At 39.6% G+C, this 26741-nt stretch overlaps 2 long non-coding RNA genes across 6 annotated transcripts in view; one reads left to right on the forward strand and one right to left on the reverse strand.

The window, feature by feature from the left end:
* Positions 1–10803: 10803 nt before the first annotated feature.
* LOC121393262 overlaps positions 10804–26741 on the forward strand; it is a 74232-nt gene continuing 58294 nt past the window's right edge. For 2 of the 5 annotated variants that reach the window (XR_005960918.1, XR_005960919.1), the window contains exons 1-3: positions 10804–11653; positions 15862–16061; positions 21445–22801. This is a non-coding gene — a long non-coding RNA (uncharacterized LOC121393262). Of the gene's footprint in view, positions 11654–14770; positions 14956–15765; positions 16062–21444; positions 22806–26741 lie in introns of all 5 variants that reach the window. The other 3 variants (XR_005960922.1, XR_005960921.1, XR_005960920.1) reach the window with 3 other exon arrangements.
* Positions 11285–14207, reverse strand: LOC121393261. Its single transcript, XR_005960917.1, has 2 exons — positions 13955–14207; positions 11285–11821 (listed from the first exon to the last, which is right to left on the reverse strand). It is a non-coding gene; the product is annotated as an uncharacterized LOC121393261 (long non-coding RNA).

Raw genomic sequence — 26741 nt, forward strand, 5'->3', positions numbered from 1 at the left:
CAGTAGCGAAGAGACTTTAGCTTCTGGCTTGTGAGTGTGAAGGGTTTTTACCTTACAGATATATAATCATTTAAAAAGTCCTACCTTCGTCTTCAATGTTGCCATCGTCATTTGTTCCATGTCATTTGGCTTCCTCTTCTTTTTCTATAGCTCCGGTCAATTTTTTTGAGCAGATGCATTTTACAGTTCCTTGATACATCATTCACATCTCAGTCCCTGGCCCTTCTAGGAGAGCTTACACCTACATGGATTCTAATTACGTTCTATTCACAGTTATGTCAGTTATTTGTCATTCATATCACTCACACACACACATTCATGCAGTGTTTGCCAGAGAGTTTACATCAATTCACGTCAATTCCTGCCCCTAAAGGGGGAGCTTACCAATCTTAAAGATTCCTATCACCATTCATACAACAGAAGGGGTCAGTTGTAGGAGACTGTGGTGAAATTTATTATATACGGCAGTGTTGCAAATGGAACACAAAGAGTTGCAATGATTTAGTGAATCTCTGGTGTTTGAAATACTGAATTGCATACGTAGTGAAGAAGCACAGAATGCTAAGGTGTTTTAAACTCATTGCATGTTGGGGGGAATACACACTGATTTGATAAACCTGGCTTTACACCCCTCAATTAGAGCAGTGTATACCTCCTCATCCTTCTATGCTCCGGCGTGAACAGGCCACTATCTGTCTGTCTTCCGTCTAACCTGAGGTTATGACCCTTCTTCCCCACATTACAGCAGCAGATGCGACTACCGACGAGACAGTAGCGAAGAGGACTATAGGGCTTTCTCGCGCTTTTGAGTGTGAAGGGTTTTTACCTTACACCGATTATAATAATTTCATTAAAAAAGTCCTACCTTCTGTTCTTCTAAATGTGCTTGTCATTGTGTTCCATGTTCATCTGGCTTCTCTCTTCTTATTTCTTAGCGTCACGTCACCATTTTATGCTGTGAAGTAGCATATTAAGATTATACGATCATCTCGCATCTCTCATAGTCCCTGGTGGCCATTCGAAAGGAGAGGCTTATGCACTTCTAAGGTATTCGTAATTACGTCTCACATTCACCAGTAAGGTCAGTTATTGTCATCTCATACATCGCTCGACACACCACACTCATTTATGTCTAGTGGTTTCCATGAGTAGATTTAAACATCAGTGTCAGATCAGTCACACATGCCCCTCCGGGGCTTGAAGAACTTTACCAAATCTAAGTGATCCATAAGGTATAATGTAATAAAAACTGTGTGTAACTGGGAAAGATGTTTAAGGCTGTTTACAGGAGCTCCTCTCCGCAGTGTGTCAGCACTATGCATTTCTCACCAATACACATCAATGCAGAGACACGGCTGAACAGAGCCGAGTGAATCAGCTTCTCCCCAGCTGCAGAGAAAATATAGGCAAAGTAGAGGAGAGAGCGCCTCCGGTGACATTAGCCTTTAGTAGTGCAGCCTAATTTATAATCAGGGCATTAGGGTAGGGTACAGGGAAAAATCCCAAAAGCTTAGTTAACATCCTTATTTACAGCTCACGAGATGAGACAAATGCTTAAAATCACTCCCATTCCCATCATCACTAAGCATTGGAGAAACTGTAGAATGGACTTTGTAGGCAAATTGTGGAAACGCAAATTGTAAAGAAGGGAGGGGAAATTGGTGATTTCATGCATTTTGCCCAAACTCCTAAAATCACCAGGCAACAAAACACTGGTTATCTCTGCTTTTGCCACAGTCCTCGGACATACACTAGTATACTAGTAAAACAACAACTGTCATACTGTCTCATGTATAATCACATAAATTACCTATAGGTCTTGGTGTTTTAGTTTACTAGAAACTCCCTGAAGCTTTTTTTTTAATGAAGCTGGGCTGCTGGAGAAAGGAAAGGCCTGTCCAAGAGTACCAAGAGTGAGAAAGAATACACATGCTAATAGTTAACTATCAAATCAAGCAGGTTAAAAGGGTAGCTCACAAAATCTCACAAGCATGCATAAAAGCAAATTAACACTGCCTATATGTACAGTACAGGTATAGGATCGGTTATTTGGAAACCTGTTATCCAGAAAGCTACGAATTACAGAAAGGCTGTCTCTCATAGATTCTATTATAACCAAATAATTAAAATTTTTACAAATTATTTTCTTTTATAAAACAGTACCTTGTACTTGAGCCTAACTAGGATATAATTAATCCTTATTGGAAGCAAAACCAGTTAATTGCATTTATTTAATGCTTATATGATTTTCTATTAGACAAGGTAAAAAGATCCAAATTATGGAAAGATCTGTCTGGAGCATTCTGGATAACAGGTCCCATACCTGTACATAGTAGCTACAGTGACCATGTGACAAAAAGTCCATCTCTTGTGTCAGTAATGTGTGTGCAAAACCCATTAATTAGCATATGTAATGCTATGTGATTTGCAGGGACAGAGCATGGTCTGGGCCACAATACTAAAATCTTCAAGATGTAATAGTAGTGCACAGTCCCTTCATCAAAAGTGTCCGTGTAGTTTATTCAGAAAACGACCACTGACCTAGCACTAGCAAAGTTAAAAGCTAAATCAGAGGGAAAAAAAATGTGCCAGCAAGGAGATATCTCCCCAACAGGGACAGTAACAAAGGTGACAAAGCTGCGAATGATCCGCAACCAGCAACACAATGAGCAAAATGCAAGAACATAATGACCATACACAACTGTAGCACAGGATAGAATGGCAAACATTCAAAAGTCACACAAATAACGGAGCCGACAGCAGATGGTTATCTTTACCCTAACATGACAATTAACCCTTTAAGTGCCGCACCGCACGTAGAATCTACGTTCTGTGGGGATGGCACTTGAAATGCCACAGAACGTAGATTCTACGTTCTGCAGCATTTCAGGGTTAGGGAACGGAGGAGCGGCTTTTCAAGCCGCTTGCTCCGTTCCTCTTCGTTCCCCAGCCCCCAGGCAACGAGCAGGGTGGCCCCTGAGGCGCGATCGCCCAGGGGCCCCAAATGCAGCAGCAGACACGTGCACACTGCGTGCCCTGCTGGTGCTTTCACTTCCTGAGCCGAAGCTCCGCCCCCTCACAACGGATCTTCCTGGGTGATGCAGCATTTTCTTCCTCCTGCCCTGCACAACGATCTGGACCTGCTTCCCCCAGGTTAGTGCCCATCCACACACAGAAACACACACAAACACACACTTATTTTCCCATTACACACTTACATTCACACTTACATAGATTTTTGGGGGATCAGGGGGGGTCACACACATTCACAGCACCCCCACACGCTTGCACACACACACACAACATGCAATTGGTCAGTTGTACACACACATACACACTTGCACTGTTGTGTCTTTTTTTTTTTTCCTTATCGCATCGTCTTTTTTTTGGCTGAAAAAACTGTTTTATTGCCATTGCGAATGCGTATTCGCTAATTGCACTGCGCAATACCTTTTGTATGTTATTTTGGTGATTATACTGCAATTTGGGTGATTTTGGTGCATTTTTAGACATTTTATTGCATGTTTTGCCATTTTATTACATTTTCAGCTTTGCAAAGGTGTTGTTCCCCTTTTTCTGTCTGTAAAACCTATTTGGCCATGCTAAAATTATCAAAAATTGATTCTGACTGCTGATTACAGTAGGCGAAAAAAAAAAGCATTGATTTTTGCGGTTTTGTTGGATTTTAGTGATTTTTGTTACTTCATTTTGACCTTGGAAATTTTGTCTGCTATATAACCATTTGGAGGTCTCTGTGTACAAAATAGTTTGGTAAATCTTTTCATATCAGGCATCAAACTGTTCAGTACACTCCTTGCTTTCATATTTACGATGACTTTTGCTGGTACGTTACAAAATGTGGGGTATATAATGGGGTAAAATGCAAGCTTTGTGACTATTTTCAGAATTTCCATAAAAAGCGTTATGTTTAGCATTGCTTTGCGGTTTGGTAGTTTGCAGTAGAAAATTGTAATTACCTGCTTTAGATTCGTCTGAATGTGTACTTTCAGAAAATATATGGGTTTCTAGGGTCTCTATCGTGTTAGGGGGTCTTATGGTGCATAATGCACATACCAGGTGTTGTATTGTAGCAGTCAGAGTGTCATATGTGAAAATTCATATGTACTATTTTCATTGGGACGTCTCTGTATGCCACCTAGTTTGGTAAATCTTTTCATATCAGGCATCACACTGTTCAGTACACTCCTGGCTTTCATATTGAGGATGACTTTTGCTGGTACGTTACAAAATGTGGGGTATATAATGGGGTAAAATGCAAGCTTCGTGACTATTTTCAGAAATTCCATAAAAAGCGTTATGTTTAGCATTGCTTTGTGGTTTTGTAGTTTGCAGTAGAAAGATGTAATTACTTGCTTTAGATTCGTCTGAATGTGTGCTTTCAGAAAATATATGGTTTTCTAGGGTCTCTATACTGTTAGGGGGGTCTTATGGTGCATAATGCGCATACCAGGTGCTTGTATTGTAGCAGTCAGAGTGTCATATGTGAAAATTCATATGTACTATTTTCATTTGGGAGATTTTTGTGGGGTAAAAACACAGAAATATATGTTTACCCCCCAAAACCATATATTTTGGAAAGTACACATTCTACCGAATCTAAAATGGGTACCCATGCCTTTCTGCTCCAAACTAATGAGTCGCAAGGCCTTCCCAAAATTGTCGGTTTTGGTGAAATATCTAAAATTGCCTCAAAGCTTCAAATTCCCAGCACCATATCACCCATGTATCATTACGTACCAAGAAAAAGCACCCTAAATATGATTGCCAGGGTTCCTCCAAACAGTTTGGTGGCCATTGTTCATAGGTTTAGCCAAGAATCTGGCATTTAGAGGCCCCAAAATGAAGTTAGTGCATATAAATAGTCCTGTGGGTAACTTCAGCTAATAACTTCATTTCGGGGCCTCTAAATGCCAGATTCTTTGGTAAACCTATGAACAATGGCCACCAAACTGTTTGGAGGAACCCTGGCAATCATATTTAGGGTGTTTTTTCTTGGTACGTAATGGTACATGGGTTATATGGTGCTGGGAATTTGAAGCTTTGAGGCAATTTTTAGATATTTCACCAAAACTGACAATTTTGGGAAGGCCTTGCGACTCAGTAGTTTGGAGCAGAAAGGCATGGGTACCCATTTTAGATTCGGTAGAATGTGTACTTTCCAAAAATATATGGTTTTGGGGGGTAAACATATATTTCTGTGTTTTTACCCCACAAAAAATGCAGTCAATGTGTTGATTTTTCATTAGCTGAAGTTACCTACAGGACTATTTATATGCGCTAACTTCATTTTGGGGCCTCTAAATGCAAGATACTTTGGTGAACCTATGAACAATGGCCACCAAACTGTTTGGAGGAACCCTGGCAATCATATTTAGGGTGCTTTTTCTTGGTACGTAATGATACATGGGTGATATGGTGCTGGGAAGTTAAAGCTTTTAGGAAATTTTCAGATATTTCACCAAAACTGACAATTTTGGGAAAGCCTTGCGACTCAGTAGTTTGGAGCAGAAAGGCATGGGTACCCATTTTAGATTCGGTAGAATGTTTACTTTCTAAAAATATATGGTTTTGGGGTGTAAACGTATATTTCGGTGTTTTTACCCCACAAAAAATGCAGTCAATGTGTTGATTTTTCATTAGCTGAAGTTACTCACAGGACTATTTGTATGCGCTAACTTCATTTTGGGGCCTCTAAATGCCAGATACTTTGGTAAACCTATGAACAATGGCTACCAAACTGTTTGGAGGAACCCTGGCAATCATATTTAGGGTGCTTTTTCTTGGTATGTAATGATACATGGGTGATATGGTGCTGGGAAGTTGAAGCTTTTAGGAAATTTTCAGATATTTCACCAAAACTGACAATTTTGGGAAAGCCTTGCGACTCAGTAGTTTGGAGCAGAAAGGCATGGGTACCCATTTTAGATTTGGTTGAATGTGTACTTTCCAAAAATATATGGTTTTGGGGGGTAAACGTATATTTCGGTGTTTTTACCCCACAAAAAATGCAGTCAGTGTGTTGATTTTTCAGTAGCTGAAGTAAAGTCCTGAACAATTTGGATGTGCTAACTTCATATTGGGGTCTCTAAATGCCAGGTACTTTGGTAATCCTATGCACAATGGGGATCAAACTGTTCAGTGGACCCCTGGCAATCATATTCAGGGTGCTTTTTCTTGGTATCTAATATAGTGTGGGATAGGCGGAGCAGCAAAATAAAACCTTTGAAGTGATTTTTCAAAATTTTGATACATTTTGATAAAAAACGCTACCTTCAGACAAGCTTTGATGTTTGGTAGTTAGGAGAAGAGAGACACAGTTACCCATTTTGGAATCGGCAGAATGTGTACTTTCCAAAAATATATGGTCTTCTGGGGTAAACATACTGTTTCAGGATTTTGTGGCCTTGGAATCAAAAGTATGCCGTTTTCTGCCTTCTGCCGGGAGTTTTTGCTGTACAGATGTCCTAAATCTGCCTAAAACTATACATATTTGATATTGGCACGTTCAAGAGACATGAGGCTTTCCAAATCAGTTGGATTTTCATGCGTAAAATGAAATATTTTTCAGGTATAAGTTCATATATTGTGAAAAATAGGTATTTTTCATTTTTTTTTGTATTTAGCACTATAAATCTTTTTGCAGAGGTGGAAATACATGAAAACTCAGGCAGATTTAGAAAGCTCAGTTTCTCCCGAAAAAAACAATGTATAGTTTTCCTAGGTGAACTATAGGTTTCCCCTCAGAAAATGCCCCTAAAGTGAGAGAGCACAGAATGTTTCAAAAACGTCTGGCATTTCGCGTAACCAAATTGGTCAATTCTGCTGGCACTTAAAGGGTTAATAGAAATCTGATCCTGCCCAGTTGTTGACAGACTTTGAATTGAGGATTTTTCCCAGAAGATATGCTAAAAAACGCAGCTTTTATTTTTAGCAAGAGAATCAGGATACACCTTGTTTTCATGCCAAAAAATGTATTTATTAAATGCAACCCCACCAGTACAGAGGTTAACCTACATATATGTAAAAAGGTCTAATACGCACCAATTGGTTTTCGTGACTTTGTTTTGAGATGGATTTCTTCGGAGTCGTCCACCACTAGATTCATGTATTCATCAAAGCCCTGGTAAAAGAGAAGTGAGATACATTAACAGTGCCCCCACAATTTGTATTCAGTTCTCATACATTAGACCTTTTGGACAGACTCTACTGCCCTGCAGCTGTCTTCCCATTAAGACACTGTAATACTTTATACAAATTGGAAAATACACCAATAAGTCGGGTAAACCAAACATAGTAAGGTATAAACAAAAAGCACTGTGGCAACCAAACGTTTTGGATGGTTTAGAAATTCTACCTGCACTACAGACAAGAACAGCACAATCTATTGATGTCCTCAAAACCACCTATTGGCTATCTTCCCCATTAACCATTCAATTGTAGAGAAAGTTACAGTCTCTCTTTTCTCTAAATATTCATATGTATAAAAATGCAAATCATGTATCTAAATTATTGATGAACAATGATGCAGCCATCCACCTAACTGACCCACGGCTATTTGTTATACTTCACATAGTAAAAGGCCTATAATGCTGAAACTGAAATGTTTTTCTTAAATTTAAACATGAAGTCAAGAATTACTTACAATGATGCAGCCTTCAATACGCATATTCACTTGCTCATACAACCACACCTGAATCCGTGATCTCTGAAACAGGCACAGAGGGTAATTAGAACACACAAAAAAAATGTCAAACGTCTGTGGGAATGTCAAATAAGGGCTGTGATTGGCTGTTTGGTGGCCCCTATGTGGACTGGCAGCCTACATGAGGCTCTTTTTGACAGTACACCTGGTTTTTATGCAACGAAAACTTGCCTCTAAGCCAGGATTTCAAAAATAAGCACCTGCTTTGAGGCCACTGGGAGCAACATCCAAGGTTTTATTTTAGTGTTTACAAGTGCATACTGGACACACAATGTATATACAAGTATGGGATCTGTAATCTGGAAACCCATTATCCAGAAGCTTCCAAATTGCATAAATGCTGTCTCCCATAGACTGCATTATAATCAAATAATCCAATTTAGTCAAAATTATGTCCTTTTTCTTTGTAATAATAAAAGAGTAACTTGTACTTGATCCAAACTAAGATATAATTAATCCTTTATGGAGGCAGAACCAATCTGTCCGATTTATTTAATGTTTATATGATTGGAACCCTATATATATATATACAGTGCCAGTAACAATCTATTTAAACATAAAAAGGCGCCAAACATCAGCTTGTGACGTCATCAGAGCCTGGATGCGTCACTAATTAGTGGTGCATAAAACAGTTTTACTCAACAGCCGCTATTCCTATGTAAGTGGATATTCGAGTGCATATGTGATTTGCTATGCGGCCATGTGCGTGCTCTTATATACTCAAACAGTGCTGTGATGCAGCGCATATACTTTGGTGCTGTTTTAAAATCATATCGCCACTTACCCAGGGAGGACCGTGAATAGCAGAGGGAAAGGAGCGCTCACCATGTCGCCTCTGAAGACTGGAGGCGTGTTCCACTAAGCGAAGCTGAGACCCCTTCACCTGTCCTTCCAATGCGCCGCTGTATTACTATCTGTAACCTGCACCCAGGCAGTCGGCCTTGATTGTACGAGTGCTCCAGCCTGATGAGAATTGTATACTGGAACTGTCTCTGCCCAGTGCACTTACTGGTTGGATTCGGTTCTATCTGGCAGCACCTAGTTTTTATTATTATTTTTTTTTTTTGCACCGATAGATTGTTACTGGCACTGTGTATTTCACCTGAGGAAGGCTAGTATTAGAGCCGAAACGTCGTAATAAAACTTTTCTTTTTTTCACCTTTACAAGTCCTGTGAGTGCGGTTTTTTCAAGACCCTTTTGTATATACTATCTGTAACCTGCACCCAGGCAGTCGGCCTTGATTGTATGAGTGCTCCAGCCTGATGAGAATTATATATATATATATATATATATATAACCTGAATCAGACGCTTGCACTCTAAACCAGTCTTCCATGAACGTGGGTGCTGGGTCAAAGTATTTATGTAGAGTTCAAGAGGACCCGCACACCTTGGTTAGTGAACCAAAAATTTCTTTATTTTTCAAACTTGTGCATCCTTTTTTTTTTTTTTTTTTTTTTTTTTTAGTGAACCAAAAATTTCTTTATTTTTCAAACTTGTGCATCCAACGTTTCGACCCACATTAGGGCCTTTATCAAGGACAAAATACAAGTGTGCCGGTGAGAATTTAAACCTGTGTAGCTCCTCCCAGTGTTACAAAGGCACCAATCATAAAGACATATAAATCCACATTGCATATAATCAGCCATAGGTGAAGTAATTGTGCAATATCTTAGCTCACCATGTGATGTCGCTGTTGAGTGAAAAAAGTGGTTTTTCTTTTTCAGAATAAGTCCATTCAATAAAAAACATCCATCCCTGTGCAACCTGTGAATTTACATACATTACTTTGTTACTCTGTTATCTTGAAGCGACAGATACACTTTGTTACAATGTTAGCGTCAATTATCTGTTTCAATAAAAGTTATACAAACTTGCTATACATTGTGCTGTCATTTCTAAACTACCTTAGTTCATTGAATTATAAAAAGCAATTCAGGACCAACTGCCCGTTTAACCCATTTGGTGCTACACAATTCAATTTGTGTATCCAGTAAGCCTCCCGTTGGAGTAGTACTCTGTCAAAGTCCCCTCCTCTGGCCCTGACAGGGACATGCTCAATTGGCATGCATCTAAAGGCAGCTGGGCTATGTTTGGCCTCAGCCCAATGTTTAGCCACCAGCTGCTGTGTGATATCTTGTTTTCTGCCTTTTTCTTTTTTATCCTTGTAGGATGCACAAGTTTGAAAAATAAAGAAATTTTTGGTTCACTAACCAAGGTGTGCGGGTCCTCTTGAACTCTATATATATATATATATATATATATATATATATATATTTAGATCCTTGAAAAAGTTCCCAGAGAGGACCGAAACGTTGGAAATGAATTTGTGAATAAAGCACATTGATTTTTTCACTACAAACAAGGAGTGCGGGTCCATTTACTACGATGTATTACAAGATTTGACCAACCTTTATATCCTAAATCCGTAAAGAGTGCGCTCACTGTACTGACATTATATATACTTTGAATTTTGCACATAATGGAGTGCGGATCTTTTCATTAAGATTATATGCAACACTTTGGATCCAGCACCCAGATTTGATTGAAAGATTCCGGATTGGAGTGCGGCTGCCACAAGTTGATAGATAGAGATATATATATATATATATATATATCTATGGAGACTACCTGCACTCACGAAAAAGAGGGTGAACTAGCGCCTGGGTGCAATCCTCAAATGTATGTAGCAATATAGTCCGAACAGGGGCACTCTCAGGTCTTATAAATAAGAAAAAAATATATATATTGTGGGCACAAAAACGGACGTTTCGGCTGCGAACAAGGCTAGACGGCTAGCCGAAACATTAGCAGTTTTTTGCTGAATAAACGCAATTTTTTCACCTTGGATAAGACCTGTGAGTGCATGCCTTATTTGGGACAGTTATCTTATTGTTTATATTTTGTACCCAGGCACTTTTAACCTTTATACGCGCTGTGCCGGCTTCAAGCAAGATTTCGAGTACATTATATATATATATATTTTATATAATTTTTTTTTTAAATGCACTGAAGTGTTTTTGTCAACTTCAAATGCAACCATCTGATTAAGTTCTGAACATTCAAAAGAGTCATCATGGTTTACTACTGCCCTCATATAATTAATTATAAAATAAGTTCATTTTAAGCAACGTTCCAATAGACATTCATTACACGTGTTATTTGTAAGTATAACTTCCAGTGAAAGCAGTGCCTGTCTCCAGCTTTCCTCTGCCCTAGTGGCTCGGACTTTTGAAACATCATTTTTTGAAACTCATGTATTGATATACGGCCAGCAAGTTACCCGGCTCTTTTACATTAACAGGTAATCTTTCTCCTTGCTCTTTTACATTAACAGGCAGTGTTTGTCCTTTGGGGATAACAATGTAACTCTCTCTCCGACGTGTTTCAGGAGAGGAGACTCGTACAACTCATATTATAGACTGCCCATATGTAATGGCTCAGTATGTGTTGGGAGCCGAAACAATGGCGGCAATTACAAATGAATCGCCAAATAAACCATGTCAATAAGAACAGGGCCTCTGCTCAGTCTCACGGCACAAAGCGTCACAACACAAGCGCTAAAGATGTTATTATAGTTTTATTGGTAAGTACAAGCAGAACAATAAAAGGATACGATGGGCTGCACCATCACTTTCTGCACTTTCTGGCCTCCTTGCCCGCGGTACGCCATCTCTGCTGCCTCGTTAGTTGCTAGTTCCCAGTAGCTAAGACGCCGTGGGTGACGTCACGAACGTCTCCGTCACGTGACCTTCGGCGCCTTCGTCAAATGGCGGTCACGCGGGGATTGGCTGGAGCCGTACGCTACTACAGTGCTCCACTTAGTAGTTGTTTACGCTGACTAGCTTTAGGATTTTTCTTTGGGGCAGGATTTTATTCAGTCTTCCCTTGCGGCTGCGAACCTGTTACATACTTGCTGGTCTGTGTAAGGTGTGTGTCCTTGATATTAGGGGGTTATTGGAGGCTGTTTACACATAATGCTTTTGTGTGGTAACTCGGAGGGCCCAAGAATAAGCAGAAGCCACCCACACGTGACGCAGTTCCATTAGTCTGATTTATAGCGGCCATTGGCCCTGCTGCATCAGGTAACACGTGCTCCTAATGACAGAAGAGTTTTATTAGACATGTTGGGACTAGAATAAACCCGGGTATTGCGCTTTATAGCAACCTATACCCTAATACATACCTACATGTGAATAACAGCCACACTGTACAATGATCAAGAAGTGAAGACATATAAATATCCCAATGTAAAGTGTAGTGGCACTTAAAGGGGTTGTTCACCTTTAAATTCACTAACCTCCGAAAATTCGCCAGCGACGGCTTCCCTCACACCGCCACACTTCGCCAGGCGTAGATTCGCCAGGACAATGTGAATTCACTAAAATCCGAAGTTGCGCCCAGGATGCCGAGGAAGTTGCGCTAGCGTAATTGCGCCGAGTGAAGCGAAGTTGCGCTAGCGTTGCCTAATTTGCATACGGCAGGAAGTTAAAGTTGAATGGACGTATATGTTTGCAGCAAATACATTACACTACACAATCCTGGGAAAACTTCATAAAATAGAGTTTTTATATTGCCCTACACATGAGCCCACTATGTGCCATATGTTAGGAAATGTAGGGGGGAAGCCGGTTACCCACAAAAAAATTCATGCTCGCATATCACCCTGAAAAAGTAAAAGTCGCCAGCGTTTTTTTTGGACTTAAATTAAATTAAAAAATTTCAACTTATTTTTTGAGGAACTCCTATCTACTCTATTGCACTTCTCCCGGTCTGAGGTGGCGAAGGCAAGTCTGGCGCAAGATTGAACGTTCAGTAAAATCCTCATCTTAGTGAATTTGCGTAGTTACGTCCATTCGCCAGAGCGCAAATTCGCAAGGCATTAGGGAGCGAAGTACCGCTAGAGTCTGTCTCCTTCGATAGCGAAGTTACGCCATTTCCGAAGTGAGTAAATCGGCGAAGTACCAAAATGAAGTCACGCTAGCAAATTTTTGCCCGCATTAGTCACTTCGCCCTTAAATTTGCCCCATAGTATGATGTAAGGGTGATATTCTGAGACAATTTGCAATTGGTTTTCATTTTTGTGGTTTTTGAATGGGGTCAGTGACCCCCATTTGAAAGCTGGAAAGCGTCAGGAAAAGAAGGCAAATAATTCAAAGATTTTAAATAATGAAGACCATGTCAAAATTTGCTTAGAATTTGTCATTCTATAATATACTACAAGTTCATTTAAAGGTGAACCACCCCTTTAAATAAACAGTATGTGTGCCATGGTATAGAAGAATATGACTGAATTTAAACATCCAAATGAAAGTTTCTTGTGTAGGATATATTACATATTAACTGGCTAGATTCTAATAAGATTAAAGGGGACATTTTACATAACCTTCATATTCAGATATATGATTAATCTTTCCTCAAACCATGCAGTGATGCAGGAAAAAAAATTTGAATGCATTTTACCTGCTAAAAGTGTATTATATCAGAGCTGCAATGAGAGGTGGGAGTGTCTGTTCATTCTCTCATAGGAAATGGTCACAGCACTGACTGACGGGCTGAGCTCTGCTGTAGCTTGGAAAACTCTTCCCATCTCCCTGCCTGTGTGTCTGTTTCTAGTCTGCACATAACTGTCCTATGTCCATCTCTCTGCCATATCCCTGCCACCTGGGAGCTGTAGTTTAGGAACTTTAGGCTGCACATTTTGGACACCTGGGATGTGGGGGGTAAACCCTTTTCTACCACTTTCTAGAAACATAATTGATGGATTTTTCCCATTTTACTAAGTCCAAGTCCAGCTACCCTCCCCTTACGTGCACAGATTTATGCTGAAGCCGTTTGTAAAGCAAGCGCTCTCCCTCTATACTGCTGCCCCCTGCGACCCACCCACTCCTCGTTGTGTAGTGCAGGGAAATTCATTGGGGAAGGGGGAGGAGCGGGGTGGGTGACGAGTGGAGTTAAATCTAAACAGTTTCAGCTTTAAGCAGGCTAAATGTGTCACTGCTGGGATACAGCTGCTTTAAATCAGTGGATCACTTCTTCTCCTAGCTCCTCACTTGCGTGCCTGTCAGTGCTCCATTCTGCTCCCCTCGCAACTAGGGTTGCCACCCGGCCGGTATTTTACCGGCCAAGGCCAGGGCCAGTATTACAAATTTACCGGCAATGTAGCTGCCGGTAAATTTGTAATACAATTAAAAAGAGCCCTCGGCCTGCCCCCAATCCCCTTGAATTTACCTTTTCTTTGTGGTTCGTTTAGTGTCCGTGGTGCGGCCCCGCCCCCTTTGACGTCATGCCCTGCCCATTTTGACATCACGGCCCGCCCCTTTGCGTCCCCGCCCCCCACCAGCCGGTAAAGAAATGTTAAAAAGGTGGCAACCCTACTCGCAACCTAATTGTTCGATGCCCTGTGCTTGTGTGACCCGCACCCGACCCTAACCCGCCCTGCTGCAGCCCGCGCCCACCCGCGCTTCCGGGGTCCTTTTATAGACCCGCGCCGCCCCACAGATGACATCACAATGATGTCACAAAAGGGGCGGGGCGAGCAGACGTGAGACTATAAAACCGGAAATTGGATGCCGGCATTTGAACGTGGCGGGCAGGGAGGGCAGGAGAAGAGCTCAACCCGCACCCGCCCGCCACCCGCGAGGAGCAGTGCGAGGTCGAAGCTGGGCGAGTGGGCGGGGCAAGCGCAAGCAGCCCTGAGAAGGACCCAGGCTTGATTGACATAGTAAGTTGATGAGGGTCAGCGCTAAAAATAGCTAGGAGAGAAGAGAATATGGCATAGAGAGATCTTATAGTGTAGTATTTAGTTGTGAGTGTTGTAATCTTAAATGTGTGCCTATTTTAATCTTTACACACCACGTGTTCAGTAATAGGTGGGTACTCACAAATGTTTAAAAATATAATCAGCATATAACTCAAAATCACGAGCTGTAGCTTCCAAATAGAATTCCTTGCTGTAAAAAGATGTGGAGCAGTAATAGTGTAAAAACTTTTATTACTGATAAAAATACTTAAAATTGTGCACTCACAAATTTGTAGTTAATACAGGCATATCGAGTCATCAAAATTTCCTCGCCATAGTATATCAAGGACCCCAGTGTTCACGGTTTAACCCTGACCGGCGGTGTTGCTACGTCTGTTTATGGATTCTCTGGCGCTTGGAGATGACGTCTACAGCCTTCACCTGATGCGTTTCGTCGATATACGACTTCCTCAGAGGCTCAAATTCTAAAGTATGCGGTTCTCTCCTTTTACGGATCCTGGTTGCCTAGGTCATGCGTCCCTGCACTTCCTTTCCAAAAGTGCGGTGCGTTACCATAGCAACTAAACCCTAATGTCCACTCCGCTTACCACATTGCAAATTATTAATACTTTCCCACTAGCACAAACATATTTTGAATGTCCCCAGCATTGGATCCCACAGCATCAAGTTGTTTAAAATGATGGAAAGAGTATGAACCAAAATATTTTATATACACTTCTGTCTCTTGCTTCAGTGTTTCTTTCATGGTATTATCCATTAAGAGAATTAATTTACAATTAGGAATTCAGGAGATCTTTAAATTTCTTTTACCTGGCTTTTCACTAATTATGATTATTTATACCTTTAAAAATTACCTAATCTATTACCGGTATACTCAATCCCTCCACATTATTAGTTAAAATTTGCATTTTTGTTACATATATATATAGGGAGTTTTTTTTTTTATAAAATTTGTATATATCAAGAAGGTATATTGTACATAAGTTTAGATAAAGACTTCTCCTAAAAAGGACCTTAGATTGAAGTCTATGTTGAGGCCCTTAGGTTCGAATGTTCCCATTTTATATATCCTTCTGCTTTCGCATCTTAGAGTATCTTCTACAATGTTTCCCCCCCCTCCACTTTCTGGTTAATGCCTCCACACCCCAATATGTTAGACCCTTGGGGTTACATCTATGTACCGCCTTAAAATGTTTAGATACACTATGGGTTTCTATACCTTTCTCTATATTTCTCAAATGTTCCCTAATTCAACTTATTTTGTCGTTTGAATACTAAGCTCAAGGAGAACGAGCCTTCCTGTGGGTCGGTTTTAAAAGGGGATTTCCAGAAACTGTTTTGGACACAACCTTATTAAGTATTTTGATTGACATAGTGCCTAGATGACATCGGCAACCAGCACCTCCCACCAATGCACGCCCAGTCCTTCTGAGTGGCTGCTGCTCAGTGAAAGTGAAAAAAAGAGATGGCCGACGGCTGCCCTGGATTACTGTAGCTGTAACAGGACAGGAAATCAGGAGAAAGGGAGAAGCGTGATAAGAAATGCTAAGATAACAAATAAAGTGGACCCAAAAGGTATCTAAAACATGTTTTATTCAATTTTATTGCAAAAAGAATTGATTAAGCTACAGTTCAAAATTATGGTATATGTCCCCTTTAATATCTATGGAGCATTAAAGGATGCCATTTATCCTATCCTTCTCATTCATCCATTTTTTGTAAAACTATTTTCAATTTTAATCAGTTTTGTATACTATGAAGCCTGTAATGCGATAGCTATATTTGTAGAAAGTTTTTTTTTAATACAGATAAAGTCTTACTTAAAGGGGTGGTTCACCTTTGAGTTAACTTTTAGTATGATGTAGAGAGGGATATTCTGAGACAATTTGCAATTGGTTTTCATTTTGTATTATCTGTGGTTTTTGAGTTATTTCGCTTTTTATTCAGCAGCTCTCCAGTTTGCAATTTCACCAATCTGGTTGCTAGGATGCAAATTACCCTAGCAACCATGCACTAATTTGAATAATAGACTGGAATATGAATAGTATAGAGCCTGAACATAAAGATAAGTAATAAAAAGTAGCAATAACAATACATTTATAGCCTTACAGAGCATTTGTTTTGTAGATGGGAGTCAGTGACCCCAATTTGAAAAGTTGCTTAGAATTAGCCATTCTGTAACATACAAAAAGTTACCTTAAAGGTGAACAACCACTCTTGCTGCAGCTAGAGTTAATTTGAGGTATTTTAGTATGTTGTCAAGAATGACGTATTACAGAGGATAAACCAGTTTTTATTATCAATACCCATGAGATTAAATCGAGAGGATAATGAAAATTGAGAAAATGATCTTGAATATCTTTCCAAAATGTTGAATTAGAGGACATTCCCAGGGTAGATGTAAATAATGAGGTAAAGAAAAAACACATTTGGGAGAGCTGTTAAGGTATTTGCCATTATTTGAATGAAAGTTAAATCCTTTGTATGTCAAAGGGATCAATCTGTAATTTTGTTCTCTCAGTACTCTAGAAAGTAGTTTATAAAAGTAGAATTTACTAAGGATTCTGCAGAAACTTCATGATGCATTTTTTGCTGTGGATTCTGTGGGATGAGAATATTTTTCCATAGATGGGATTGAATGAATCTAATTTTGATACAAAACACAGAATGAAATCGCCGGAGCTTGGTCTAACCCACACTTTGGAGTTGAGCAGCTGCTAGAAGCACCCTTGTGCCAGCACTCAGTCTAACCCACACTCTGGAATTGACCAGCTGCAATAAACGATAAAAAGCCAATATTTGTACAGAGAGAGAAATTACCAGCACACAGTTTGCCTTTAATATTAATTGTGTGTATTACAAAAAAATGAGGTGTTAGTACCACACATTGGACAAAATATGTAAGCTCATGTGCCACGTCAAGGCCCCTCATTGTACGCAAGTCCTACACTAGCCATTAGCATTTAAGTTTTTAGTGCATTTAAAATCAAGTGCCCCAGTAAACAGTGTGACTGGGTAGTAAGACCAACAGTGCACTTACCCTTAATTACATTTTTCTCTCAACCAAATGTTATCTGATTGAAAGGAGATGTATTTTTTGGTTTTTTTTTAAAAAAAATCTCAATTTGCACCAAAAAATACATACAAAATTTAATGAAATATGACATTACAGTCGTGAATAGGATTACATATGTAAATTGGAGTAGGCCTACACACATTCCTCGTCCTACACCCAATAACCAGAAACTTACACTACACATCTGATTGTCCTAAACAGTAAAATAGTTACAGTTTCTTTTCCCTTCAGCTGTTAGAGTTGCCTCCTTTCGTATAGATTTTTCTGGCCTGAATGAGAAGTCCCTTCTTGGTAAAATCAAGGGAAATGGGCAAAGTGGTGATGTCACGGAGCCGGGATTGGGCAGGTATGGCACATCGGGGTGCAGAACTAGGCGTATTGGGCAATTGTAAGCTGTGGGAGATGAGAGGGAATGTTTAAAAAGTTTTTTTAACGAACCACTGTAGGGAGGGAAGGAGAAGATTCTCCTTATTTCTGGGGAACAATCTAAAAACAACTGAATTGAAGAAATTATTTGGCAGATGAATAACCCATTTTATTGCCGGTAAATTAGTAATACCAGCCCCGGTTATAGTTGGTGTTTTTCTGGCTAGCCCAGTCAAATATCAGCTGTGTGGCAACCTTTGGGGCTATACCTATTTTCACTTGGCATTGTATAAAATAAAATGCTATCAGGACATTTATAAGTATTCTTTTGTGTTTGAGTTGTTATTGGTAAGGGATTTCTCCCTACCAAGTCCTCGGACATACTGTATACCAGGTAGTAAATACATAGGAAGTTTCCTGTTGTTGATTGTGGGGTAATGTCTGTACATATTTTGTCCAGGTAGCAAAGAAGGTAGTTACTTAGTGCTCTATGTTCAAGGTGGCTTCCAGCCAATCCATGTGATAGGCAAAATCAAGCTTAGTAATCGTCATTTCAAGTGATGGGGGGAGGGTTGATAACCAAGAATACTGTGTCTCCCAAGATTGCCCACAAAGATGTGAGATGTATCTGAAAATGTAGCGTGAATTTACAAAAGGAGGTGACAGTCTCCCAGAATTGTTTGATCAATGGACAAGACCATAGACAGTGGTAAATATCTGCCTTTGGAGCCTGGCACTTTGGGCAGGCATTAGTTTCAGATCATTCCACTTGTTTCCGTAACTTGGGACAAAAATGTGCAAAACATTCAGAAACGTAACATAAAAATTACTTTTAAATTAAAAACTGATATGTATTTAAATTGTAAGGAATTTTTTTTCGTATAAGGTCTGGAAATTCTCTATGCCCCTCTCAAAATCCTTATCCAATAGTGAAGGTTTAAACATTTTGGACTTAAGGAAGATGAAAGGTTGTATTGTGACCAATCAAAATAAGCAATCGTTTGGGTTATCGATTTTCTCTGATAGAATGTTACAAATCACTGTTTGTGCATAAAGCCTAATTTGGAAATATATTTGTTAAAGAATGAAATGGGGAAAGTGTAAATCAGAGAATCATTTAAACTAGGCTTGTTGAACCAAAGGGGTAGTTGAAAATAAAACAATTTCTCTTTGTCAGAGATTTGACATTTGCTTATACAATCACCCCAACAAAGAATATTTGTAGGGGAATTGAGATGTTGTAACCAATTAATATTTTTTCTTTTACATTTAGGAGACTGGAGGCTAAGCCGAGCAGAGGAGACTCGCGTTCCTTGTTAAAGGGGAAGGAAAGTCTTTTTAACTTGAGGGTGCCACAATTTAGGCATCCCAAGTGATTTTATTTACTTAACAGATAACCCAGGCTGCTGCTCCTGTCAACAGAAAACTGCACCGGCCCAGGGTTCTTCCAGAGATCACCACAGAGTGATTCTCTTTTTCCACTTCTTCAGACATAACTGCACATTGTTGTGAAATAGCTGTTTTTTTCTTCTGTTGTTAAAGTATGACTTTTCACTCTGCTGTGTATGCACAGCTGCGGGAATAAAGAATAAGCATGAACAGGATCCCTCTGTGTAGCTCACTGGGCCTCTGCAGTTTTCTGTTGATAGGAGCAGCAGCCCTGGGTATATACAATCACTTAGAGCTGCCTAACGTTTGGTACCGGCAGAAAAGTTTATATCAAAAAACGATATAAGTCCCAAGGCCTCTTCAAGTAAAAAATATTAATTTATTGTTATTCACATTAAAACAGTATCTAGTACATACTACCCCACATATCCCACCTTACGCGTTTCGCACCCTCCGGCGCTTAGTCATAGGTGTATCTGTCAGTAAGGGGTCGAGTACAGAATTTAAACCCAAGTGATCCCGCCCCTTTTTTTGTTTAAAACCAATCAAGGGTCACAAGCAATTATCCCTGCTTCGTATTTGTTAACCCATAATGCTCTATACAGGGTGTATGTACCATTTCAGTTATATAATAGTTTAAAGTTATACATTGTATTCAAATTATTCACTAACTATACAGTCCATAAAGTTAGTTATTGCACAACATTGTATTTTAGCAGTATATAAACGTTTACACACCAATTAGTTAATCGCTAACCTTGCACAAATTCCATTATTACCAGAATTATATCGAGTGTATACACTGTCATCATTGTCGCTGCATTCCATTATTAGTATTATATAATAAGTATATTCCTTTATCATTATAAACATTCAGGTGTAACACGTCACGTCAAATTCATAATTAAGTCCTAATGGCAACCGCGTTCCTAAATGAAAAATCCAATAAACTTCTCTCTTTTCTAATAATTTCTGATGATCCCCTCCCCTTATTCCTAATCTCACCCTCTCTATTCCCTGTATGGAGAATTGATTTACATCCCCTCCGCTGCATATTGCAAAGTGCTTGGTGACATTACTTTTCTCCATCATTTTGGGGTTCTTAATTTGACTCAAATGTTCCCTCGCTCTCTCCTTCAGTTTTCTACCAGTACACCCGACATATTGCTTGCAGCACTTCAAACAATTGATCAAACAGATCACAAATGCAGTGTTGCAATTAATATATCCTTTAATTACAAATTCTTTTCCTGTTACTGTAGACTTAAACTTAGACACTTTCATATGTGTACAGGTAACACATCTGCGACTCTCACTACGGTAGGTACATAAATCCTATTTTAAGTGCCAATTACAACCAGTGCATTTTTTTTAACCTATTTTGCAATGTAGATAATCTTTATACTACTACTTCCCAGATCTTCCTTTTTCAAGGCTCTTTTTTCTAGGGGTGATATGCTTCAGAGGAGTTTTAATAAACCATTTTGGGATCTGTTATCACCTTAGTAAGAGAAATTAGGCTTGATGTCAAAGGTTGTTTTGAGAAACAACGGTATTAAACAAATGGGTCAAAAAAAGAGAAATTCAATTGATTAACTATTTGTTAAAGGGGTTGTTCACCTTTTAACATCTGTTCAAACATAAACAGTCTGGGTCATTAAAGCATTTTACTTAATCATCTTTATTATTTAAAAAACTTTTTTTTAAATTACAGATCACTTTAGTTGCAGGTCAGAAGCTCTTAAAGAGATACTGACACCAGAATTTAAACAATTTTTTACATCTGTCATAATATTGCCTTTGAAAGCTACTTATAACTTTGCCATAAAGTATTTGCACAATGCTTTTACAGTACCTGTCTGATGCCCCATGTTCCTATATGAGGGGGCTGCCATATTTGTGCAGCAGTAGCCCATTAGCATTAGAAACTTTAACTGACAGGCTGAGATGGGACAGTCGGGTTGGCAAAACAGTCAGGTTTAGAAACTTCAACTTACTTACAAAAACAATCCTCTCCACAAAAAACGATCAACATGACCTATAGGTAACTTTTAATATACATTCATATTTTAAAAAGTAGTTTTTAGTGTCAGTATCACTTTAAGTTTCTTTCTGTTCTCCACTTAGGGAGGGGATCTCTCACATCTTTGCCTGTGTGATGTGATGAAAGCCCAAGGAGGAAGTTCTGGACCGAAGAGCTACTGCACATTCATTCCTTTCCTCTCCTGCTTCATTTGCATGTCTTCGACCCAACTGGCTGGCAAGATTTTACATAAGAGAATTAATTTAATTTATGTTCCAGAATATGACTTTGATTTTATCATTATAAACAATTGAAATGTACTATGCCACAAAAGAGATCATATTCAGTTTATCTATCCATAGAAAAAAATATATATGTAAATGTCAGCACAAAAGAAACCAAAAATAAACATTAAGAAACATGTTCTGCATTCTCTAATGAACCAGTGTGGCAGAAGATTTAGGGGTAGATTTATTAAAATGTGAGATCAGAGCTCACCACAAAAAAAAAACACTTTGATTTTTAAGAAGCATATTTATCAATGAAAGTTACAGTTCACCATTTGATAAATACACTTATAGGAATGACTAGAAAGGGGATGAGATTTTTTGTGGTGAGCTCTGATGTCACATTAAGGGGCCTATCTATTATGCTGTGTAAATGGAGTCTTGTCAAAAAAGGTGATAAGGGTGAAGACACGCAGAGCTACTAGTAGCAGCTACTTGTCACATCTACAAAATAGACAATAGTGATTATTGGTTAGCTAAGACACTACATGTGTTTTAGCAGAAGCAAGTCTTAGTATTGTCTATGGCAGGATCATTTTTTGGCTTTTTGTAGCTGCTACTAGTGGCCCTGTGTGTTTTCACCCTAAACATTGTGTAAAATAAACAGCAAATTCCTCAACGTTTGTGCGCCTTCCAAATTCCACATTTGGCGGCATTAGAAAAGTAGAATGCATGATAAGTGCACCTTTTTCCTTTTGATGTGTGGTGAATTTGAATGTTGTTTCTTTGCTGTATTTTTACACATCGGTAAATATTCCCCGTAGTGTCAGTCAATCCTTCCAAGTGTCCATTGCTAATTGATGTGAAAGGGATATGCTCTTAGTCAGAGAGGATCTGGATAATTGGCTATAGACATTTTTCATTGTCCTTATATTTGATAAGGCTGAGAACTCTGCTCCCTGAATATCGCATAATCATCTTTTAGCTTAGGTAGGGAGTCATCAGTTACCAGAGAGAGAGTCTGATAGTACTAAAGCAAGCAAGTCTTTATAAAGTTCAAGAATGCCATTGAAACATAGATTTTATCTTCTGGACCTGTTTTCCCAATACTTAGCTTTTCTTGCTAACTGTTTAAACTTTTTTTCCTAGATACAACAATTTATTTTTTGTGGAGGAAGAGTTATCTTCTATGAAAGGAATGCTGTCTTCCATCTCTAAAACAGTCATTTTGGAGGTAGGTAGGGCAGTTGATTATTTATATAACTCTGTAACCTATCTCTTGCTTTCTATACATAATTCTCAATAGTCATGTCAGCTGTCTAGCTAAAATTCAACTGTTTTTGCATGACATGACATGTGGGAGAGACTTATAATTGCACGTTGTCTGTTGGTGTTTCATATTCTATGCAGTTCTTTACTTCTTTACTGTTTGAACTACTGCATCACATACTAGTGAAGAAGCACAGAATGCTAAGGTGTTTAACTCATTGCATGTTGGGAGGGACACCCTGATTGATAAAGCCTGGCTTTACCCCTCAATAGAGCAGTGAAACCCTTTATCAGACGGGATAGTAGCGAACAGCTTAGCTTCTGGCTTGTGAGTGCTAAAGGGTTTTTACCTTAAAAGATACATAATCATTAGAAAAGGTCCTTTTACAGATTATACATCATTCACATCAGTCCCTGCCCCACGAGGAGAGCTTACAATCTAAGTATCCTATTATGTTCATTCACAGTACAAAAGCATAGAGTGTAGTGCTACACAATCAGTCTCACCGCTTTTTGAAGCGTCGGGTGCCAGCTGCGACTCTGTCTGCCCAGGTCCAGTACAAATTCCAATACAAATTCCAGCAGCACTCCGGTAAAGTGAAAAAATTTTTTATTTGTGCAAATGAAGCAACGTTTCGGGCATAACCAGCCCTTTTATTTCTATAGCTCCGTCACATTTTATGCAGTGCATTTTACAGATTATACATCATTCACATCAGTCCCTGCCCCACTAGGAGAGCTTACAATCTAAGGATTCTATTATGTTCATTCACAGTAAGGCCAGTTATTTGTCAATCATATGGCTCTCACACACACACTTCATGCAGATGTTCCAGAGTTTACATCATTCACATCAGTCCCTGCCCCACGGGGGGAGTTTACAATCTAAGGATTCTATCACATTCATAGACAGAAGGGTCAATTATAGATTGTGTAACTGAGTGAGTGCAATCAATTTTGATGATTTTGTGAATCTGGTGTTTGAACTACTGAATTGCATACTAGAGAAGAAGCACAGAATGCTAAGGTGTTTAACTCATTGCATGTTGGGAGGGACACCCTGATTGATAAAGCCTGGCTTTACCCCTCAATAGAGCAGTGATACCCCTCATCCTTCATGCTACGAGTGAACAGGCACTACTGTCTGTCTTCCGTAGTGAGGTATGCCTTCTTCCCCACATTACAGTCGAGTGTGCACTACCAGACGGGACAGTAGCGAAGAGCTTAGCTTCTGGCTTGTGAGTGTGAAAGGGTTTTTACCTTACAAGATATATAATCATTAGAAAAGGCCCTAAAGTCCTTATTAACCAAGATTCTAGGGAGACCTAACATATTAGTAAATCTTGAAAATGTTGCCCAGAAATACAACCTTAGTAACTGCACTGAAAGGGAAGCTTTTGAGGTGTCACTAAAAAAAAATATTTGTGGCATCAGAGAGATGAAATCATCCACAGGCAAGATGAAAGTATCTCATGGAGTCATCACACACCACAAATTTTTTGGCGCCCTGTCCTTCACCTAACACCTCAATTGCCTACACCTCCCAAGTGCAGCGCAAAAAACCCCAAACTAAACACTGCATAAAACTCTTATTATTGCCCTGAACCAATAAACCATAAGTATAGTATATCAATTTTGCACAAAAGGGAACATACATTTTTACAATAAATCTTATCAGTACACACAATTTATTACCCTTTCAATAGTGCAGCTTTCTTAGGAGCTACGTTCTTAGCATTTAAAGAGTTAAAAGGCACTACTGTCTGTCCTCCATGAAGGGGTAAGCCATTTCCCCCACACTACAGTCGAGCTAGTGCTATCAGATGGGACAGCAGCGAAGAGCTTAGCTTCTGGCATGTGAATGTGAAAGGGTTTTTACCTTACAAGGTACATAATCATTAAAACAACTCATTGCATTGCACAGATTATACATCATTCACATCAGTCCCTGCCCCACGGGGGGAGCTTACAATCTAAGGATCCTATCACATTCATAGACAGAAGGGTCAGTTGTAGGTTTAGGTTGCATAACGGAGTGATTGGAACCAAGGTGCATGATTTAGTGAATCTGGTGTTTGAACTACTGAATTGCATACTAGTGAAGAAGCACAGAATGCTAAGGTGTTTAACTCATTGCATGTTGGGAGGGACACCCTGATTGATAAAGCCTGGCTTTACCCCTCAATAGAGCAGTGATACCCCTCATCCTTCATGCTCCGAGTGAACAGGCACTACTGTCTGTCTTCCGTAATGAGGTATGCCTTCTTCCCCACATTACAGTCGAGCGTGCACTACCAGACGGGACAGTAGCGAAGAGCTTAGCTTCTGGCTTGTGAGTGTGAAAGGGTTTTTACCTTACAAGATATATAATCATTAAAAAAGTCCTACCTTTTGTTATTCAAATGTGCCATCGTCATTTGTTCCTTGTCATCTGGCTTCCTCTTCTTATTTCTTCCTCTTCTTATTTCTTCCTCTTCTTATTTCTTCCTCTTCTTATTTCTATAGCGCCGTAACATTTTATGCAGTGCATTTTACAGATTATACATCATTCACATCAGTCCCGGCCCCACTAGGAGAGCTTACAATCTAAGGATTCTATTACGTTCATTCACAGTAAGGTCAGCTATTTGTCAATCATATCGCTCACACACACACTTCATGCAGTGGTTTCCAGAGAGTTTACATCATTCTTGTCTGTCCCTGCCCCACAGGAGGAGCTTACAATCTAAGGATCCTATCACATTCATAGCCAGAAGGGTCAGTTGTAGGTTTAGGTTGCATAACGGAGTGATTGGAACCAAGGTGCATGATTTAGTGAATCTGGTGTTTGAACTACTGAATTGCATACTAGTGAAGAAGCACAGAATGCTAAGGTGTTTAACTCATTGCATGTTGGGAGGGACACCCTGATTGATAAAGCCTGGCTTTACCCCTCAATAGAGCAGTGATACCCCTCATCCTTCATCCTCCGAGTGAACAGGCACTACTGTCTGTCTTCCGTAATGAGGTATGCCTTCTTCCCCACATTACAGTCGAGCGTGCACTACCAGACGGGACAGTAGCGAAGAGCTTAGCTTCTGGCTTGTGAGTGTGAAAGGGTTTTTACCTTACAAGATATATAATCATTAAAAAAGTCCTACCTTCTGTTATTCAAATGTGCCATCGTCATTTGTTCCTTGTCATCTGGCTTCCTCTTCTTATTTATTACTCTTCTTATTTCTTCCTCTTCTTATTTCTATAGCGCCGTAACATTTTATGCAGTGCATTTTACAGATTATACATCATTCACATCAGTCCCTGCCCCACTAGGAGAGCTTACAATCTAAGGATTCTATTACGTTCATTCACAGTAAGGTCAGTTATTTGTCAATCATATCGCTCACACACACACTTCATGCAGTGGTTTCCAGAGAGTTTACATCATTCACGTCTGTCCCTGCCCCACAGGAGGAGCTTACAATCTAAGGATCCTATCACATTCATAGACAGAAGGGTCAGTTGTAGGTTTAGGTTGCATAACGGAGTGATTGGAACCAAGGTGCATGATTTAGTGAATCTGGTGTTTGAACTACTGAATTGCATACTAGTGAAGAAGCACAGAATGCTAAGGTGTTTAACTCATTGCATGTTGGGAGGGACACCCTGATTGATAAAGCCTGGCTTTACCCCTCAATAGAGCAGTGATACCCCTCATCCTTCATGCTCCGAGTGAACAGGCACTACTGTCTGTCTTCCGTAATGAGGTATGCCTTCTTCCCCACATTACAGTCGAGCGTGCACTACCAGACGGGACAGTAGCGAAGAGCTTAGCTTCTGGCTTGTGAGTGTGGAAGGGTTTTTACCTTACAAGGTACATAATCATTAAAACAACTCATTGCATTGCACAGATTATACATCATTCACAT

This window comes from Xenopus laevis, chromosome 4S (assembly GCF_017654675.1).
Source record: "Xenopus laevis strain J_2021 chromosome 4S, Xenopus_laevis_v10.1, whole genome shotgun sequence".
NCBI lineage: Eukaryota > Metazoa > Chordata > Amphibia > Anura > Pipidae > Xenopus > Xenopus laevis.